Source organism: Globicephala melas, chromosome 4 (genome assembly GCF_963455315.2).
Source record: "Globicephala melas chromosome 4, mGloMel1.2, whole genome shotgun sequence".
NCBI lineage: Eukaryota > Metazoa > Chordata > Mammalia > Artiodactyla > Delphinidae > Globicephala > Globicephala melas.
In genome coordinates, this window is record NC_083317.1 from 83,279,100 (window position 1) to 83,301,057 (window position 21,958).

Here is a 21,958-nt window from a genome sequence, read left to right on the forward strand (position 1 = left end):
AATTTGGACTAGCCACATTACAAAGGTTCAATAACAACCTGTGGCTGGTGGGTCCCTTACTGGGCAGCGAGGGTCTACTGACAGGTAAGAAAACAGGTCCAGGGAGGTTAGATGAGTTGCCCCTTAGAAGACTGATCTATGACAGAAAAGACAAGAGCTCCCTAATTTCCAAACCTCTCCTCTACCACTGATGGAGGTTATTTACCTAACCAAAGGCAAAAATACACAAGATGTATTTATTGAGGTAATAAACAGTTTTAAAATAAAATTAATGAAAATAAAATATAACCCAAAAATAATTATTTTTTTATTCACTCAAAGTTAAGACAGAAATAACAATTTAAAAGCCTCTCAGCTCTTAGTCCAGTTCTTTCACCAATCTCTGAGGTAGACTCACTTGATTCAGCTGGGAGAGACTCATCATGTAATGATATGTATGTAAATCCTGGATCTAGAACATTTTTCCTATAATTGTTATTTTGTATAATGGCCCTAAACTTTAAAATGTCCTACCTGCCCACCCCCCCCCCCAAGCATTTATAAACATCCTAAATCAAGTCATTTAATGTTTGTTCACAATCATTACCTACCTGCTCTAATTTAGAATATAAATGAATATTTTTGGAGAAGTCCTGAATCCAACTATTATTTTCTGTTTTTAAAGCTTATAAAAAGTGAGAGTAGGGTATTGTTCTTTTAGCCTTCTCCATTTGGTCGGCAACTAGTTATAGACAACCTGAAAAGATCTTGGGCAATTACATAAATAATACTTTCTTAAAAATCAATAAACCTCACTCCTTTTTCCCTAATGCAGACAGAAAAAGAACAACAACAAAACCTCCTACTATCAAGATAAACCTGGTATCAGAAGTAGATACATCATAGCAGATCTCCAATCTGTTTTGCACCATACCATTTCCTCAATGACTACCTGTCTTCTACAGTTTACCAAGAGTCTTACTGGATTATCTGTAAAAATGAGTGAGTCCAGCATCATCTTCACTCATCCATTCGGCGGACTTCATAATCTCCATATTCTCCTCCCACACCCCCTCTCTCCCCACGTACTCTCAGGAGTAATGGTGGCTCCTCCCCTAAAACGTTGGGGATTCTTGAAGAAAACAGTATTTTGTTTTACCCTCACTTAAGGGATAAAGCAAAATTCTCTTTTGACTTCTGCTCTAAAACTGAGAGAATAGAAGGGAAAAAAGAGAAGATTTTGGAGGTGCAAGGGGGTGGGGTGGGTAAGGAAGAAACCACCAATGAATTAACTTATGCTGCCAAGGTAATTCACATTTTCATGCAGCCCCTGTAATAAAGCCTTTCCTGTCATCTTTGGGCACAGGTTTGAGCTCCCCCCGATAAACATGTTGAGGAAGATTTAGGTCTGTACTGAGCATTTTTAGTAATTGAGGTCTGCTTCTGTTCTACCAAGAACAATACTAAAGAACATACATGCCACATTCAAGTATATGCTACCTAAGGCTAGGCACATCTGCCAAGGCATGCTCTCACCATGATGTAATAAGTAAGTATGTGGAATGTGTAACAAATGATCCATGTAATAGTAAGTTTTGGATTCTTCTTGTCTTTGAGATTTATGAAAAGGAAATACGAACAGTTGTTAGATATTGTCAGGTTCAACTTTGAAACAAAATGTCCTACTAATCCTCTTAAGGGTTTGAATCAAATGAAATTGAAAAGAATACTGATGTGGTAAACTGTTAAAAAAGAAAATCAGTTACTGTTCATAATTTGTCTGTGAGAAAGGATTTTCTCCATACCATGGGACCAAATCCAAATACAGAAATGTATGTAATGCTGATTCCTCTAATTTAAAATTTTTCTCTCATTGAAATAACTTCTTTATAAAAAGTAAACACTGGCAATTTGAACTTTAAAAAGACACATTCTCCTCCCCCCATGTACTGCAATACAATGTAAGAAAGCAAAACCACCCTGTATCACACCCATTCAAATAACATAAACAAGTCTAAGTTTCTGAGAAAGGTTAAATACCGAAAACAAAACAAAACTTTTTAATGCTTATACTTTGAAAAGAAAAATAATTTTTAAAGGAAAATTGTACAATTTAAACCAAAAATTATGTAATATAGAGTCACTAGAAATTATTAGTAAAAGGTCTTAGTTCTCATGTTAGAGAAGACCTAAAATCTCTAGAATCTAGTCCTGGAACCCTGTCTTGCAAACACCACATCATACAAGATATGGCCAACTCTTGGGTAAAGGAATAAAATCTGATAAATAATGTTCCTGGAAACTTTACTAAGTGAGGTACCTTCTCAATATATAAAATTCTGTGATCCTCATGGCATTTGAATCTCACCAGAACCACTGTATTTCGTGCTTTCACTCAAGATGACTTTTCCTATCTGATTTAAGAAGGGGGATGGGGAGCAACAGTACAATCATTTTCCATCTGCTTCCATACAGACAGATGCTCCTAACATGTTAATAATGATTTTATAATTCTTTAGCCCTGTCCTTTCTGTAATTTTCATTTCAAACAAAGTATTTTCCCCTCTGTAAATAAGACAACTAGTGCTCCTTTATTAAACATGTGAAAGAGAGAATGCATTCTCCTCTATTAGCCAGATAGACATTTCAAAAATGTCTACAAAAAACAAAACAGGAGAATGGGTAAACAAATTGTAGTATAACCAATGAACTCCCGATCCAACCAACAACAGGAATAAATCTTCATTATGGTAAGTAAAAGAAGCCAGACACATAACAGGAGCACATACTGAATGATCCTATTTACATGAAGTTCAAGAACACACAAATTAATCTATGATGAAAGAAAACAGAATAGTAGTTGGGGTGCTGGTAGTGGAGACGGACTGAGAAGAGGAATAAAGACTCTTTCTGGGGTGAACTATTTTATATCTTTTTTCCCCCTATTTATTTGTACAAATAGCACAGGAGGACACCAGTCCCATGCAGACAGCAGCCCAGGGGTCACACCAGTCCTTCTGTCCTCACATTGGTAGATAAAGGCCTCTACTCTGGAGCCTTTGTGGGGGCCTAGGCAGCTTTGGGAGCCTGAGCTGGACTAGAGTTGGAGCTGCAGCTGTACCTGCAACTGCGGCCTTGGCCTTGGCCTTTGGCCAGCAGAGCCTTAAAGCTTTAGACCCTTAGCGATACGGGCACGAGCCTGTTTCCCAAACTCGGGGTGAGCGATGTAGGCAAGCTGACTGAGGTTGTGGCTGCTGCCCTTTGGGATCTTGGGCTTGAACTCCTTGGGCTTTACGAGGGCCTTGATAGCCTCAGCATGTGCACTCATGACCTTGGTGTTGTTGGCGTGCATCTTCTTTAGGCCCTTCTTGTGCTTCTTGGCAAAACACATATTTCTCAGGAGCTTGGGGTCCACCCCCTTAAGAGATTCATATCATTGTGATTGGGGTTTCTTGATGCCATTTCTGTGCCATTTTCGGGACTGGTTGTGCATGGTGTGGTTCTCGGACTTGGCCATGTCTGCACTGGGGCCCACCAAATTTTTTTTTTTTTTTTTTTTGGCTGTGTTGGGTCTTCGTTGCTGTGCGCGGGCTTTCTCTAGTTGCGGTGAGCGGGGGCTACTCTTTGTTGCAGTGTGCGGGCTTCTCATTGTCGTGGCTTCTCTTGTTGCAGAGCACGGGCTCTAGGCGTGCAGGCTTCAGTAGTTGTGGCATGCAGGCTCAGTAGTTGTGGCTTGCGGGCTCTAGAGCTCAGGCTCAGCAGTTGTGGCACAGGGGCTTAGTTGCTCCACGGCATGTGGGATCTTCCCGGGCCAGGGCCTGAACCCATGTCCCCTGCACTGGCAGGCGGATTCTTAACCACTGAGCTACCAGGGAAGCCCCGAAATATTTATCTTAAAGGTGTGGGTTACACGGGTTCATGCAATCGTTAAAAACTCATTCCAACTGTACACTTAAAATCTGTGTATTTCACTGTATGTAAACTGTAGCTCAGCTCAGAAAAGGACTATACAAACATATCTGAACATGCCCTCTCCTGCTTGAAATCTTCCAGTGGTTTCCCATAACTCTTAGAATAAAATCATACTCCCTAACATGACCTACAAAATGTTACATGAATTGGGCCCTGCCTGCTTCTCCATCCTTAATCATTAAGATCCAGACACACTGATTTTCTTTCTTTTTTTTTAAATGTTTTTTATTTTTGTTCTTTTTAAAATTTATTTATTTCATTTATTTATTTTTGGCTGCATTGGGTCTTTGTTGCTGTGTGTGGGCTTTCTCTAGCTGCTGTGAGCGGGGGCTACTCTTCGTTGCGGTGCACGGGCTTCTCATTACAGTGGCTTCTCTTGTTGCAGAGCACGGGCTCTAGGCGTGCTGGCTTCAGTAGCTGTGGCACGTGGGCTCAGTAGTTGTGGCTCGCGGGCTCTAGAGTACAGGCTCAGTAACTATGGCGCACGCGCCTCGATGCTCTGCAGCATAGGGGATCTTCCCAGACCAGGGCTCGAAACCGTGTCCCCTGCATTGGCAGGCAGATTCTTAACTACTGCACCACCAAGTAAGCCTTGGTTTTCCTTCTATTCCTCAAAAACACCTCAATCATTCCCTAGGGTTTTTGGACTTATGGTTCCTTCTGCCTGGAATGCTCTTCCCCCAGGTTAGCTTTACGAGATGCTAGCTCAAATGCCTGCCTTATCAGAGAAGGCCTTCCCTAATCATACTACCGAACACAGCTCTCCCCATATTCCCTCTCCAAAGTTCCTGGAAGGTCTCAATAAATTATTTACTGAATAAATAAGTGAAGGGATAACTAAAATACATGCCAAAATACAAATACCCACAGGGAACAAACTACTAGCTTTCATCATTCTTCCTATAATACTTACAAATCTATTTGTTGATACTGCTATACCTTCAAAGGTATTATAGCTAAATGTTTAAGATAAAGGGATATGCAAAGAAATTACACACAGACACATGCAAACAAAAAGCACACATGGCAAGATTACTGGCAGAGAGAATAATTTAAGGCAAAAACCATTTAATACAAAAAAGATTGTTACTATTAAAAGACATAATCATAAAGATATGTCATAAACTATAAATCAAACAGCATCATGTCAAGACATACAAAACACAAAACCAGAACTACAAGAATTTAAGAAAATCATAAGAGAAGAATTTGACCATATGTCTCTCAGAAATTTAAAAGATCAAGAAGACAACAGATGAAAATACAGATGATATAGATAATACAATTTACAAGCCAGATTTAATATATACATACAACTCTGAACCCAACAAAAAATATTTTAAATAGCTAGAAAAATTCATTAAATTAAATTATGTAAGTTATATGAAGAAAGTCTCAATTACTGCAAAATTAGGAAATGTTACAGCTTTATTCTCCGATTTTGATAAAATTAAATATGAAATTATTAACAAAAACTCACTATGATATGAAAGAAGGAAATTTCAATAAGACTATTTAAAAATTATCAGCAGGGCTTCCCTGGTGGTACAGTGGTTGAGAGTCTGCCTGCCTATGCAGGTGACACGGGTTCGTGCCCCGGTCCAGGAAGATCCCACATGCCACAGAGCGGCTAGGCCCGTGAGCCATGGCCGCTGAGCCTGCACGTCCAGAGCCTGTGCTCCGCAATGGGAGAGGCCACAACAGTGAGAGGCCCGCGTACCGCAAAAAAAAAAAAAAAAAAATCAGCAAAAAGGAAACAATACATCTAAACCTATGGAGATGTGGTCAAAAGGCATCCTCAGAGGAAAACGAGAGACCAGTTTTCATTTGTGAATATAAGCAGATACAAATCCAGTCCAGCAGGGTATTAAAAGAACTGTGCATCGTGACTAGAAGGTTTTATTACCAGCAATAAATAAAGCATTGGGGAGCTCCAGAAGCAAGGTGATTTGAACTGCATAGGTCTAACATTGGACCTTTAGAAATACATAAATGCAACTGACTTTCAGTAATCCAAATATACATATGATCCATTTCATGAATTATACCTTACCTTGCAAACTAAAAATAGCAGCAGCTTTTACTCCAACACCATCCAGGCTTCTCAAAGACTGCCCAATGTGCATGCTGAGAAAGAATAACCATTTTAATATCGTACTGACAAAAATCATTAGGCATGAAGAAGTCCTTTCAAAAAAATCAAAATATATATTTCAGTGTCAATTTAAATTTCTCCTCTATTTGAAGATTACCCATAGAGCTGTCATCTCCCATTGATACTGATAACTGAAAACCTTCTTCCCAAAATTATGCTTATTTTTCACAATACAAGCAATCTGAAGTAGCCTATTTATAGGAAAGACTCAGATCAAGGGAAATCTAAAAGGGAGAAGAGAAGATTTTGTTCTGATTTTCATTTAAGTTGGTAGCAACAAAAACTCTATCCTAAATGAAACTGAGTTATTTGTAGTGAGGTGGATGGACCTAGACTCTGTCATACAGAGTGAAGTAAGTCAGAAAGAGAAAAACAAATACCGTATGCTAACACATATATAAGGAATCTAATAAAAAAAAAAAGTGGTCCTGAAGAACCTAGGGGCAGGCAGGAATAAAGACACAGACGTAGAGAATGGACTTGAAGACATGGGGAGGGGAAAGGGTAAGCTGGGACTAAGTGAGAGAGTGGCATGAACATATATACGCTACCAAATGTAAAATAGAAAGCTAGTGGGAAGCAGCCGCATAGCACAGGGAGATCAGCTCGGTGCTTTGTGACCGCCTAGAGGGGTGGGATGGGGGGGTGGGAGGGAGGGAGACGCAGGAGGGAAGAGATATGGGGATATATGTATAGCTGATTCACTTTGTTATGAAGCAGAAACTAACACACCATTGTAAAGCAATTATACTCCAATAAAGATGTTAAAAAAAAAAAAAAACTCCATCCTAGTTATTCTAAGCCAGGTCTTATACACAAAACCCAGTCTACCATAGTCCCCCCATTATCTGTGGGGGATACGTTCCAAGACCCCAGTGGATGCCTGAAACAAAGAACAGTAATGAACCCTGTCTTCTGTTCAACTCTATCACCACAAATTTAATGCCTTTTCCATCTTAACTAGGTACTCTTCACACCCTGTAGCCATAAATTTTGCAATATGAGGTGTGAAAAAAAAAAACTAGCACGAATTTGTTTTTCCTTCTTGACAATTTCACAGATGGAATATTCGTTTGTAAGGCAGATCTTAGCAACCTCAGCATACAACTTTTTTCTTTCCTTATTAACTTTCACCTTTTCACCTAAAGGAAGCACTTTACGGCTTCTCTTTGGCATATCTGAATTGCCAGCATAACCACTCTTTCACTGTGGTGCCATTATTAAGTAAAATAAGGATGACTTGAACATGAGCACTGATACCTCAACAGTTGATATGATACCAAGATGGCTACTTAGTGACTAAAGGGCAGAATACACAGGACAAAGGGATGATTCACATCCCAGGTGGGACAGAACTGGGATGGCACGAGATTTCATCATGTTAACTCAGAATGGTGAGAAATTTAAAACTTCTGTCTGGATAAACAACAAGGTCCTACTGTATAGCACAGCGAACTATATTCAATATCCTGTGATAAACCATAACAGAAAAGAATATGAAAAAGAAGAATGTATACATACGTATAACTGAATCAATTTGCTGTACAGCAGAAATTAACACAACTTGCAAATCAACTAAACTTCAATAAAATAAATTTTAAAAAAGAGATCAGGAGAGGTGGAGTCAAGATGGCGTACTAGGAGGACGCAGAATGCCTGCCTCCTCACAACTAGGGCACCTACCAGGCATCAGTGGGGGACCACAGACACCGAAGGGGACAGGAAGAACCCCCAGCAACCAGGTAGGACATGCGGCATGGGAGGGAGTGAAGGGGGAGGAGAAATGGAGGCAGGAGGGGATTGGCTCCCCAGAGGGGAGGCTAGGGGAGGGGAAGGGATCCCATGCCAGAAGGGGGAAATTGGGGAAGTACTGGGAGGGCAGAGGATCAAAAGGGAGTGTGGCCAGGTTTCCCCTGTCCACTTGGACCCCCAGGAACCTGTTGAGATCCTGGGCCTGATCCTCTGCCCACCTAGGCCCCCTCCAGCCGTGCGGGTCCTGAGGGAGTGGGAGGGATGGAAAGGGGAGCAAAGGTAAGGCCGGACCTCCGGGACCAGCATCCCTGAGAGGCGGCTGGGATAGGGGAGGAGTTCCTACACCCAGCGGGACCCACCCACGGTTAGGGGGCCAGCGGTGACGGGGGAGGCCCTGGGGGAGAGAGTTGGGGAGGGGCACGGAGTAACAGAAGGGAACGGGGCCAGTGCTCTCCCTGTCCACTTAGGCACCAGGAAGCCTGTTGGGCTCCTGGGCCTAATCCTCTGTCCTCAGAGCCTCCTTCCTGCTGTGCAGAACCCAAGCCCCACCCCACACCCCCACCCTGGGCCCCACCTCTACACTCGGAGTCCCGCTCCAACACTCGGGGCCTAAACCCCACCCACACACCCTCACTCAGTGCCCTACCTCCAAACTCCAGGGAACTCCACATTCCAGAGGCCCTCCTTTCCACGTGCTGCCTCTCCCCTTCTGCACAGGTCCTGAGCAGAGAACCGGACCCAGTTCTCTGGGTCTCCGGTTGAACGGTGCCTCGCCTAGGCCCCGCCCCACGCTCAAATGTCACTGCCCCCACTGGCCTAGGTCCCGCCCCACCCTAAACCCCGCCCCTGCCTAAGTTCCACCCCCACCTAAATTCCGCCCCCAAAGCCAAGGCTTTTTTTCTTTTTTTTTTGGTTTTCTTTTCTGTTTTCCTCTTTTAGACTGGGTTTCTGTTTTACCTTGTTGATTCATTGTTCTTGATTCTTTTATATTTTTATTTTTCCTAATAAATCTTTTATTTCTCTAACTTTATTTTATTCTTTATATTTTGTTAGTGATCCCTCCTTTTGACTTGTTCCCCCCCTTTTCTTTTCTTTTTTCTGTTGTGGTTTTCTTTTACCTTGTTGCAGTTGTCTCAATTATAGTTTTATTTCTACTAATACATTTTTTATCTTTCGAATTTTATTTTGTTTTTTATTCTTGATATTGTACTACTCCTCTTCTTCTTTCTTTCTTCCCTTTTTTTTTTTAACCATGCCACGAAGCTTGTGGGATCTTGGTTCCCAGTCTGGAGGTCGGGCCCGAGCTCCTGTGGTGGGAGTTCTGAGTCCAAACCGCTGGACTAACACAGAACCTCAGACCCCAGGGAATATCAATCGGAGTGAGCCCTCCCAGAGGTCCTCACCTCAGCACCAAGACCCAGCTCTATCCAGCTGCCTGCAAACTCCAGGGCTGGACACCTCAGGCCAAATGACCAGTAGACAGGAATACAGCACCACCCAACAACAAAAAAAAAAAATGAAAAAAAAAATACATTACAGACGAAGAAGATAAAAACCTACAAGACCAAATAAATGAAGACAAAATAGGCAACACACCCGAAAAAGAATTCAAAGTAATGACAGTAAAGATGATTCAAAATCTCGGAAACAGAACAGAGAAAATGCAAGAAACATTTAACAAGGATCTAGAAGAACTAAAGAGCAAACAGTGATGAACAACACAATTACCGAAATTAAAAATACTCTAGAAAGAATAACAGAATAACTGAGGCAGAAGAACAGATAAGTGAGCTGGAAGATAAAATGGTGGAAATAACTGCCAGGGAGCAGAATAAAGAAAAACGAATGAAAAGAATTGAGGACAGTCTCAGAGACCTCTGGGACAACATTAAATGCACCAACATTCGAATTATAGGGGTCCCAGAAGAAGAGAAAAAGAAGGGGTCTGAGAAAATATTTGAGGAGATTACAGTTGAAAACTTCCCTAACATGGGAAAGGAAACAGTCAAGACCAGAAAACACAGAGAGTCCCATAAGGATAAACTCAAAGAGAAACACACCAAGACACATATTAATCAAGCTATCAAAAATTAAATACAAAGAAAAAATATTAAAAGCAGCAAAGGAAAAGCAACAAATAACATGTAAGGGACTATCCATAAGGTTCACAGCTGATTTTTCAGCAGAAACTCTGCAAGCCAGAATGGAGTGGCAGGACATATTTAAAGTGCTGAATGGGAAAAACCTACAATCAAGATTACTCTACCCAGCAAGGATCTCATTCAGATCTGATGGAGAAATTAAAACCTTTACAGATAAGCAAAACTTAAGAGAATTCAGCACCACCAAACCAGCTTTACAGCAAATGCTAAAGGAACTTCTCTAGGTAGGAAACACATGAGAAGGAAAAGACCTACAAAAACAAACCAAAAACAATTAGAAAACAGTAATAGGAACACACATATCAATAATTTCCTTACATGTAAATGGATTAAATGCTCCAACCAAAAGACGTAGCCTGGCTGAATAGATACAAAAACAAGACCCATACACATGCTGTCTACAAGAGACCCACTTCAGACCTAGCTAGGGACACATACAGATTGAAAGTGAGGGGATGGAAAAAGATATTCCATGCAAATAGAAATCAAAAGAAAGCTGGAGTAGCAATTCTAATATCAGACAAAATAGACTTTAAAATAAAGACTATTATAAGAGACAAAGAAGGACACTATGTAATGATCAAGCAATCAATACACGAAGGAGATAAAACAATTGTAAATATTTATGCACCCAACATAGGAGCACCTCAATACATAAGGCAAATGCTAACAGCCATAAAAGGGTAAATCGACAGTAACACAATAATAGTAGGTAACTTTAACACCCCACTTTCACTAAAGGACAGATCATCCAAAATGAATATAAATAAGGAAACACAAGCTTTAAATGACACACTAAACAAGATGGACTTAATTGATATTTATAGGACATTCCATCCAAGAACAACAGAATACACTTTCTTCTCAAGTGCTCATGGAACATTTTCCAGGACAGACCATATCTTGGGTCACAAATCAAGGCTTGGTACATTTAAGAAAACTGAAATCATATCAAGTATCATTTCCGACCAAAACGCTGTGAGACAAGATATCAATTACAGGAAAAAAAACAGTAAAAAATACAAATACATGAAGGCTAGATAATACGCTACTAAATAACTAAGAGATCACTGAAGAAATCAAAGAGGAAAGCAAAAAATACCTAGAAACAAATGACAAGGAAAACACAATGACCCAAAACCTATGGGATGCAGCAAAAGCAGTTCTAAGAGGGAAGTTTATAGCAATACAATCCTACCTCAAGAAACAAGAAACATCTCAAATAAACAACCTAACCTTACACCTAAAGCAATTAGAGAAAGAACAAAAAAAACCCCAAAGTTAGCAGAAGGAAAGAAATCATAAAGATAGATCACAAATAAATGAAAAAGAAATGAAAGAAACAATAGCAGAGATCAATAAAACTAAAAGCTGGTTCTTTGAGAAGATAAACAAAATTGATAAACCATTAGCCAGAGTCATCAAGAGAAAAAGGGAGAAGACGTAAATCAACAGAATTAAAAATGAAAAAGAAGTAAACTGACACTGCAGAAATACAAAGGATCATGAGAGATTACTACAAGCAACTCTATGCCAATAAAATGGACAACCTGGAAGAAATGGACAAATTCTTAGAAAAGCACAACCTTCCAAGACTGAACCAGGAAAAAATAGAAAATATAAACAGACCAATCACAAGCACTGAAATTGAAACTGTGATTAAAAATCTTCCAACAAACAAAAGCCCAGGACCAGATGGCTTCACAGGCGAATTCTATCAAACATTCAGAGAAGAGCTAACACCCATCCTTCTCAAACTCTTCCAAAATACAGCAGAGGGAGGAATACTCCCAAACTCATTCTATGAGGCCACCATCATCCTGATACCAAAACCAAACAAAGATGTCACAAAAAAACTACAGGCCAATATCTCTGATGAATATAGATGCAAAAATCCTCAACAAAATACTAGCAAACCGAATCCAACAGCACATTAAAAGGATCATACACCACGATGAAGTGGAATTTTCCCAGGAATGCAAGATTCTTCAATATATGCAAATCAATCAATGTGATACACCATATTAACAAATTGAAGGATAAAAACCATATGATAATCTCAATAGATGCAGAAAAAGCTTTAGACAAAATTCAATACCTATTTATGATAAAATCTCTCCAGAAAGTAGGCATAGAGGGAAACTACCTCAACATAATAAAGGCCATATATGACAAACCCACAGCTAACATCATTCTCAATGGTGAAAACATGAAACCATTTCTTCTAAGATCAAGAACAAGACAAGGTTGCCCACTCTCACTGCTATTATTCAGCATAGTTTTGGAAGTTTTAGCCACAGCAATCAGAGAAGAAAAAGAAATAAGAAGAATCCAAATAGGAAAAGAAGTAAAACTGTCACTGTTTGCAGATGACATGATACTATACATAGAGAATCCTAAAGATGCTACCAGAAAACTGCTAGAGCTAATCAATGAATTTGGCAGAGTAGCAGGATACAAAATTAATGCACAGAAATCTCTTGCATTCCTATACACTAATGATGACAAATCTGAAAGAGAAATTAAGGAAACACTCCCATTTACCACTGCAGCAAAAAGAATAAAATATCTAGGAATAAACCTACTTTAGGAGACAAAAGACCTGTATGCGGAAAACTATAGGACACTGATGAAAAAAATTAAAGATGATACAAACTGATGGAGAGAGATACTATGTTCTTGGATTGAAAAAATCAACATTGTGAAAATGACTCTACTACCCAAAGCAATCTACAAATTCAATGTAACCCCCAACAAACTACCAATGGCATTTTTCACAGAACTAGAACAAAAAATTTCACAATTTGTATGGAAACACAAAAGACCCCAAATAGCCAAAACAACCTTGAGAAAGAAAAACAGAGCTGGAGGAATCAGGCTCTCGGACTTCAGACTATACTACAAACCTACAGTAATCAAGACAGTATGGTACTGGCACAAAAACAGAAATATAGATCAATGGAACAGGATGGAAAGCCCAAAGATAAACCCACCCACATATGGTCACCTTATCTTTAATAAAGGAGGCAAGAATATACAATGGGGAAAAGACAGCCTCTTCAATAAGTGGGGCTGGGAAAACTGGACAGCTACATGTAAAAGAATGAAATTAGAACACTCCCTAACACCACACACAAAAATAAACTCAAAATGGATTAAAGACCAGACACTGTAAGTGTAAGGCCAGACACTATAAAACTCTTAGAGGAAAACATAGGCAGAACACTCTATGACATAAATCACAGAAACATCCTTTTTGACCCACCTCCTAGAGACATGGAAATAAAAACAAACAAATGAGACCTAATGAAACTTAAAAGCTTTTGCACAGCAAAGGAAACCATAAACAAGACGAAAAGACAACCCTCAGAATGGGAGACAATATTTGCCAACTAAGCAACTGACAAAGGATTAATCTCCAAAATTTACAAGCAGCTCATGCAGCTCAATACCAGAAAAACACCCCAATCCAAAAATGGGCAGAAGACCTAAACATTTCTCCAAAGAAGATACACAGATTGCCAACAAACACATGAAAAGATGCTCAATGTCACTAATCATTAGAGAAATGCAAATCGAAACTACAATGAGGTATCACCTCTCACTGGTCAGAAAATGGCCATCATCAAAAAATTTACAAACAATAAATGCTGGAGAGGGTGTGGAGAAAAGGAAACCCTCTTGCACTGTTGGTGGGAATGTAAATTGATACAGCCATTACGGAGAACAGTATGGAGGTTCCTTAAAAAACTACAAATAGAACTACCATATGACCCAGCAATCCCACTACTGGGCATATACCCTGAGAAAACCATAATTCAAAAAGAGACATGTACAATGTTCACTGCAGCACTATTTACAATAACCAGGACATGGAAGCAACCTAAGTGTCCATCGACAGATGAATGGATAAAGAAGATGTGGCACATATATACAAGGGAGTATTACTCAGCCATAAAAAGAAACGAAGTTGAGTTATTTGTAGTGAGGTGCATAGAGCTAGAGTCTGTCATACAGAGTGAAGTAAGTCAGAAAGAGAAAAACAAATACTGTATGCTGGGACTTCCCTGGCGGCGCAGTGGCTAAGAATCCGCCTGCCAATGCAGGGGACACAGGTTTGAGCCCTGTGTCGGCCAACACAATCACTGTTTCTTCAACCCACCTGGTATGGGAAAAAATAGGTCTTTTAAATAAAAATAGCCACAATTTTACACTGGACCAGAATGGTGGGAAGCTGATAGACGTTGGTCATTTGCATCAAACTGATGTGATCCACTCGGTTGATGTAGCCGTCCCCAGTGTGACATGTAAAGAGGTGAGCAAAATGGGACAGTTAGACAGCTGAGCTCAAAAAACCTGTTTCATTATTTAAGTATTATATATTTCCAGGTCAAAAACACCTACTTTCCTATTATAAATAAAACTGCTTAAGACTACAAAAGTTGCTATATAAGGTCTGTCCCAGGATCCATTCAGGACAGTATTCTGTCTCCAGTCTTACAAAGTAACAAGAAGAAGAGTTTAGGATCAAACAACTATACTAAATTATGAACACCCTGCTTCTATCCATTAGTGCAACAACTGGAGAGCTGGCTTTAGGTAGGTTTACCCTTCCTTTACCCGACCTCTTAAACATACTCTTTGTAGACAGACTGAGCTATCTGGGAAGTTTACAGGTTTTGATATATTTACGGTAAATTCTTCTTAAGTTGACAGAAGGTAGGCCATATAACATTCCAGTAACTTCCTTAGAGCCACTTTCAGACAAAAATCACTGGAATTACCTAAAGTGATAATTCTGACTCATATGACAATCTTGTTGTTTCAGTTGTGAAGCCATAAAAGTTTTCTTTCCAAGAGAAGCAAAAAGAGGAAAAAAAAAAAGACTTGTCTACAAATAAGGGCTGAAAAGGAAAGAAAGGAACTGGACCAGATCAAGACTGTGTCAAACTCTTGGCCACAGTCACTGAGAATATATAAATTAAGCCAAATTTTGCACACTTCACTAAATAGGGATTTTTTTCACTGGAGCTTTCAAACTGACAGTCAATCCTATGGGGATAAGTCTCATGCCTTTCTATCAAGAGCTGAGATTCTAGAAAGAAAACAAGTACCTTAAAACATAAGACATTTTTCAGAAATTTGGTTTTTCTTTAGCAACACTGCCTAATCTAGAAAATCTACCTATTTACAAAAATCTACCTATTGATGAAATTTTTCTGGAATTAGATACAGTGATGGTTGTGCAACTTTGTAAATATACTAAAAACAACAAACCAAAAAACCCCCCAAGTATTACACTTTAAAGGAGTGAATTGGTTTTTTACATTGTTTACTCTATTTATTTATTTTTTAACATCTTTATTGGAATATAATTGCTTTACAATGGTGTGTTAGTTTCTGCTGTATAACAAAGTGAATCAGCTATACATATACATATATCCCCATTTCTCCTCCCTCTTGCATCTCCCTTGCACCCTCCCTATTCCACCCCTCTAGGTGGTCACAAAGCACTGAGCTGACCTCCATGTGCTATGCAGCTGCTTCCCACTAGCTATCTATTTAACATTTGGTAGTGCATATATGTCCACGCCACTCTCTCACTTCGTCCCACCTTACCCTTGCCCCTCAAGTCTGTTCTCTACATCTGTGTCTTTATTCCTGTCCTGCCCCTAGGTTCTGCAGAACCTTTTTTTTTTTTTAGATTCCGTATATATGTGTTAGCATACGGTATTTGTTTTTCTCTTTCTGACTTACTTCACTCTGTATGACAGACTCTAGCTCCATGCACCGCACTACAAATAAATCAATTTTCTTTCTATGGCTGAGTAATATTCCATTGTATATATGTGCCACACCTTCTTTATCCATTCATCTGTTGATGGACACTTCGGTTGCTTCCATCTCCTGGCTATTGTAAATAAAGCTGCAATGAACATTGTGGTACATGACTCTTTTTGAATTATGGTTTTCTCAGGGTATATGCCCAGTAGTGGGATTGCTGGGTCGTATGGTAGTTCTATTTTTAGTTTTTTAAGGAACCTTCATCTGTTCTCCATATTGGCTGCATCAACTTACATTCCCACCAACAGTGCAAGAGGGTTCCCTTTTCTCCACACCCTCTCCAGCATTTGTTGTTTGTAGAGTTTTTGATGATGGCCATTCTGACTGGTGTGCGGTGATACCTCATTGTAGTTTTGATTTGCATTTCTCTAGTAATTATTGATGTTGAGCATCTTTTCACATGCCTCTTGGCCATATGTATATCTTCTTTGGAGAAATGTCTATTTAGGTCTTCTGCCCATGTTTGGATTGGGTTGTTTGTTTTTTTGATATTGAGCTGCATGAGCTTAAAGGAGTGAATTTTATGGTATGTGAATTAGAAATCAATAAAGGCATTATAAATAATAACAATGACAAACCCACTATACATTAACCTTAAACAGAAATCTATTTGCAGATTATCCTTCCCCAAGTATGCGTGTACATGCTATGTGTACACTTGCAGGAGGGCAAGGCAGTCACCTGGGGAATCAACCTTAGGAAGACCAGTTCCTAATCAACATTTGGAAGACCAGAGGCACGGACTGTTAACACTTTCAAATTTAGTTTTTTAATCAAATGTTTCAGATATTCAAAAAAGGTATAAAATGATCAGCGACAGGAACACAAGGAGGTTCAAAAGTATTAGTGATTTCCTATGTTTTTTAATTCATTCATTCATTCATTTATTTATTTATGGCTGTGTTGTGTCTTCGTTGCTGCGCACAGGCTTTCTCTAGTTGTGGAGAGCGGGGTCTACACTTCATTGTGACGCACGGGCTTAGTTGCTCGGCAACATGTGGGATATTCCCGGACCAGGGCTCGAACCATGTCCCCTGTGTCAGCAGGCGGATTCTTAACCACTGTGCCACCAGCGAAGTCCGGCTGATCTATTTCTTAAGCTGGGTGATAGCTAAGTAGGTATTTGTTACTTTATTATTATTCTTTAAAACATACCTCCTTATTATATGTGCTCTTTAATATACATATGATGTATTTCATAATTTTTAAAAACAAAACTTAAAAGAAATTATGTACATTCATACTATGGAATAAATCAGTTCCACTGTAATGTGACATATGCATTTCTAAAAATCACCACGCTGTATAACATTGCATAACAAAAACCACAAGGCTTATAGGAAAAATGGGTTTGGGCCCAACACTCAAAAATTTTATCAGTGACATTAAGAAAAAAAGGGAATCAAATAAAAAAAGGAATCTAATATTGTAAAAATGGCAGCACAGTTCTACACATTAAATGGTTAAGAAATACCTACGTGTGACAATAAACTTGGAAGTTTGCCTTGAAAAAGACCTCAAGTTTGCTTGTGGAAGTGGGCATTGAAAAGTTACAGCTTGCTGAGTTACCTTGAAGTGGTAATGAGGCTAATCTGAAATCAACAGAAAAGTGTAACACCAGATGTGGATGGGTGTGGCTCATAACACAGCAAACTGAGGTTGCTGGAGGATGTCTGAGGTGTGTGCCTGCGTGTGGCTTGTGTATTTTTGCCATGGCTCAATTCAGCAGGTGCCGTTTTCTGCATTCACCTAGCATTTCTTGCAGATGAAATCACGCATGAGCGAATGTGAAATTCACGGTATACTCAAAATAGTTCCCTATTATATCAATTGCACTGGAACATATTCATGTTTTCATATAGCAAAAATGTTCTGCAATGTAGCCATTAAAAAGAATGTGTTGATATGGAAATACCTCTAAAATAAATTGTAAAGTGAACAAAAGCCAAGGTGCAGATGGTGTGTATACTTTGATTCTTTCTGTGTAAACTAGGGGAAAGAGCAGAGAAACCCAAAAATATGCGGGTAGATGCCTGTGTAGGTTTTTCTGGAAGAAAGGATAAAAAATGATTTAACAACAGTTGCCTCTGGGTAGTGGTTTTGCATTTCATTTTATTCCTGACTACAATGTTTGAATTTTCTAACCATGTACATGCATTATTTGGGGGAGGAAAATGCCAAAAGGGTTTATGTCTCTTTCTGTTTTCTTCTTACTTCTCTATATGTTTAAAAGACACAACTACAGAGAATGTGAAACAACTGGAACTTTCATGCATTGGTGGTGGGAATGCAAAATGGTAAATCACTTTGGAAAACAGCTTGGGAGTTTCTTAAAAAAAATTAAAAATTCCCTACCATATGACCCAGCCATTCCACTCCTAGGTATTTCCCAAGAGAAATAAAAGCCTATGTCCATACAAAAACACAAATGTTCACAGCAATGTTATTTGTAATAGTCAAAAACTAAAAACAACCCGAATGTCCATTAGTAGGCAAATGGGTAAACAAATTGCGATATATCCATACAATAGAACATACTCTTCAATAAAAAAGAATTAACCAGGGACTTCCCTGGTGGCACAGTGGTTAAGAATCTGCCTGCCAATGCAGGGGAGACGGGTTCAAGCCCTGGTGCGGGAAGATCCCACATGTCACGGAGTAACAAAACCCGTGAGCCACAACTACTGAGCCTGCGCTCTAGAGCCTGTGAGCCACAACTACTGAAGCCTGTGTGCCACAACTACTGAGCCCACATGCCACAACTACTGAAGCCCGTGCTCCACAACAAGAGAAGCCACCGCATTAAGAAGCCCACGCACCGCAGCAAAGAGTAGCCCCCGCTCAACGCAATTAGAGAAAGCCCGCGCGTAGCAACAAAGACCCAAGGCAGCCGTAAATAAATAAATAAACTTATAAAATAAAAAAGAATTAGCCAATACATGCAGCAACATGAATTAATTTCAAAATGATGCTGAGTGAAAGAAGCCAGCTTAAGAAAAAAGTATATACTACAATGGTAACATTTATACAAAATGCAAACTAGTCTATAGTGACAGAAACCTGATCAGTGGTGGTTGTGGTATGGGGCAATGATGGGGAAGGGAGAGAGAAGGATCACAAAGGGGCATTAGAAAAATTGGGGGGATGATGCATATGTTTACTATCTTGATTGTGGTGATGTTTTCACAGATGCATAAATATGTCAAAACTTATCAAATTATACACTTTATATATGTGCAGATTGTGGTATGCCAATTGTACCTCAATGAAGCAATCTAAACACACACACAGCTATTAAATATAAACTGTCAAAAAACGTATAAAGAATACACAATGGTGGGCTTCCCTGGTGGCGCTGTGATTAAGAATCCGCCTGCCAATGCAGGGCACACGGGTTTGAGCCCTCATCTGGGAAGCTCCCACATGCCACGGAGCAACTAAGCCAGTGCGCCACAACTACTGAGCCTGTGCTCTAGAGACCGCGAGCCACAACTACGGAGCCTGTAGGCCTAGAGCCCTTGCTCCGCAACAAGAGAAGCCGCCACGATGAGAAGCCAAGGTACCACAATGAAGAGTAGCCCCCGCTCGTCCCAACTAGAGAAAGCCCGCATGCAGCAACGAAGACCCAATGCAGCCAAAAATATATAAATAAAATAAATTTTAAAATATAAAAAGAATACACAATGGGAGCCCTCATACATTGTTGGTGGAAATGTAAAATGGTGCAACTGTTGTGGAAAACAGTTTGGCAGTTCCTCAAAAAGTTAAACACAGAATTACTATGTGACCTAGCAATTCCACACCCAGGTATACATTCAAAAGAACTAAAAACATATGTCCACAAAAAATCTTGTACGTATGTGAATGTTCATAACAACATTATTCACAATAGTGAAAAAAATGGAAGCAACTCAAATGTCAATTGATGATTGGATAAACAAAATGTGATATAATCATACAATGTATTATTAAGCAATAAAAAAGAATAAAGTACCAACACATGCTACAACACCAATCAACTTTGAATATATCATGCTAATTAAGTGAAAGAAGCCAGACACAAAAGGCCACATGTTACATGATTATATTTCTATGAAATGTCCAGAAACAGGCAAATCCATAGACACAGAAAGTGGCTGCCAGGGGATGAGGGGAGGAGGGAACTGGGACTGACTGCAAATATGTACGGGGTTTCTTTCCGGAATCATGAAAATGTTACGGAATTAGATGGTAGTAATGGTTGTACAACCTTGTGAATATACTAAAAAAACCACTGAATTATACACTTTAAAATGGTGAATTCTATCTTATGTGAATTATGTCTCAACGAATAAGTATACACTCAAATAAACTAAATTAGTTTAAAAAAACAAAATAAATAACAATCACCAACATATCCACAACTCTGTAAGTAAAAACATTATGAATAAAGTTGAAGCTCCTGCTCCTTGGCATTCTGGTCACCGCCAGCCTTCATTACCACCACATAACAGGTCTCTCCCCACACTTACCCCAAGCTCACTCTTCAGATAAACAGAATAAACAATCCTTGGTTAGGAGAACTAGTTCTTCTACCTCTCCCTGCCTACAGTCATCAAAGTTCACATGCTTGAACTTCTCCTAATTACCTTCCAACGGGTTCACATTTCATCCATAACTTCTCTCTGCTTACTGAAATGCTATTCATCCTTCAAGAATCAAAATAAATTCCAATTCATCCATGAAGTGCACCCCAGCCTTCAAAAAATTTTTTTCTAACTCCCACAGAACAGATGCTATAGAAACAATCTGCTTCATAAGTCTTGTTTTCTATGAGGGAAAAGTGCACCAATGCTGACCCTCACCCTCCATTCAGTGGCAGTGTAGAAAACAGACTGAAAGGGGGGCAGGTTTAGTTAAAAGCAAGAGGTGGGGGCCACTTTAAGGAGATGGCAATGAAGAATTCTATTCTGCATGAGCAAATGAGAAGAGAGGAGGATCAAGTATTTCTTGGAATCTATACTAAGGAAATACTCTCAAGACTGGTGATATACATCATACATGGGCTGTACTTAACAGATCTACAACTTAAATATTAGTTCTCCACTTTCTATATATTTAGAATATAATAAAAAACTTCATAATAAAAAACTGGAAATAGTCCATAGCAAATTACAGTGTATCCATTGAATGACTATAAAGGAATTTTAATATGGGAAGATATGTAGAAAACCCTAAAGATTCCACCAAAAAACTGGTAGAATAAATTAATTCAGCAAAGTAGCAGGATACCAAGTCATCACATAAAAATCAGTTACATTTCTATACACAAACAATGAACAATCTGAAAAGGAAATTACAAAAATATTTCCATTTATAATAGCATCAAAAAGAATAAAATACTTAGGAACGAACCAAGAAGGTAAAAGATATATACAATGAAAACTACAAAATATTGCTGAAAGAAATTAAAGAAGACAAATAAATGGTAACACATCCCATTTTCATGGACTGGAAGACCTAATACTGTTAAAAAGTCAATAGTACCCGAAGCCATCTACAAAGTCAATGCAATACCTACTGAAATCTCAATGACATTTTTTGCAGAAATAGAAAAACCCATCCCAAAATTCATATGGAATCTCAAGGGACCCTGAATAACCAAAACAATCTTGAAAAAGAACAAAACTGGAGGACTCACACTTCCTGATTTCAAAACTTACTAGAAGCTACAGTAATCAAAACAGCGTGGTACTGGCATAACACAGATATATAGACCAATGGAATAAAATAGCCCCAAAATTAACTCTTGCATATATGCTCAAATGATCTTTGGCAAGGGTGCCAAGACCATTTAATGGGGAAAAATCAATCTTTTCAACAAACAGTGCTAGGAAAACTGGATATCTATGTGCAAAAAAATGAATTTGGATCCTTAACTAATGCCAGGTACAAAAATTAACTCAAAATGGATCAAAGACCTAAACACAAAACATAGAACTCGATTCAAAATGGGCAAAGGATTTGAATTGATATTTCTCCAAAGATATACAAATGGTCAATAAGCACATGAAAAGATATTAAACATCACTAATATTAGGGAAGTACAAATCAA

The 21,958-nt window shown here is 39.0% G+C and overlaps 1 protein-coding gene and 1 pseudogene across 8 annotated transcripts in view; both read right to left on the reverse strand.

Annotated features, from left to right (window-relative positions):
• The window catches only part of YEATS2 (YEATS domain containing 2), a 109,011-nt gene that overhangs the window by 83,658 nt on the left and 3,395 nt on the right, over window positions 1–21,958 (reverse strand). For 7 of the 8 annotated variants that reach the window (XR_009563745.1, XM_060298363.2, XM_060298361.2 and 4 more), the window contains exon 2: window positions 6,005–6,078. The exons of the other annotated variant lie outside the window; for it this stretch is intronic. The gene's annotated coding sequence lies outside the window, so the exon portion shown is untranslated. The remainder of the gene's footprint in view (window positions 1–6,004; window positions 6,079–21,958) is intronic. 8 annotated transcript variants of the gene reach the window in all.
• LOC132597199 (large ribosomal subunit protein eL29 pseudogene) lies at window positions 3,025–3,496 on the reverse strand (annotated as a pseudogene).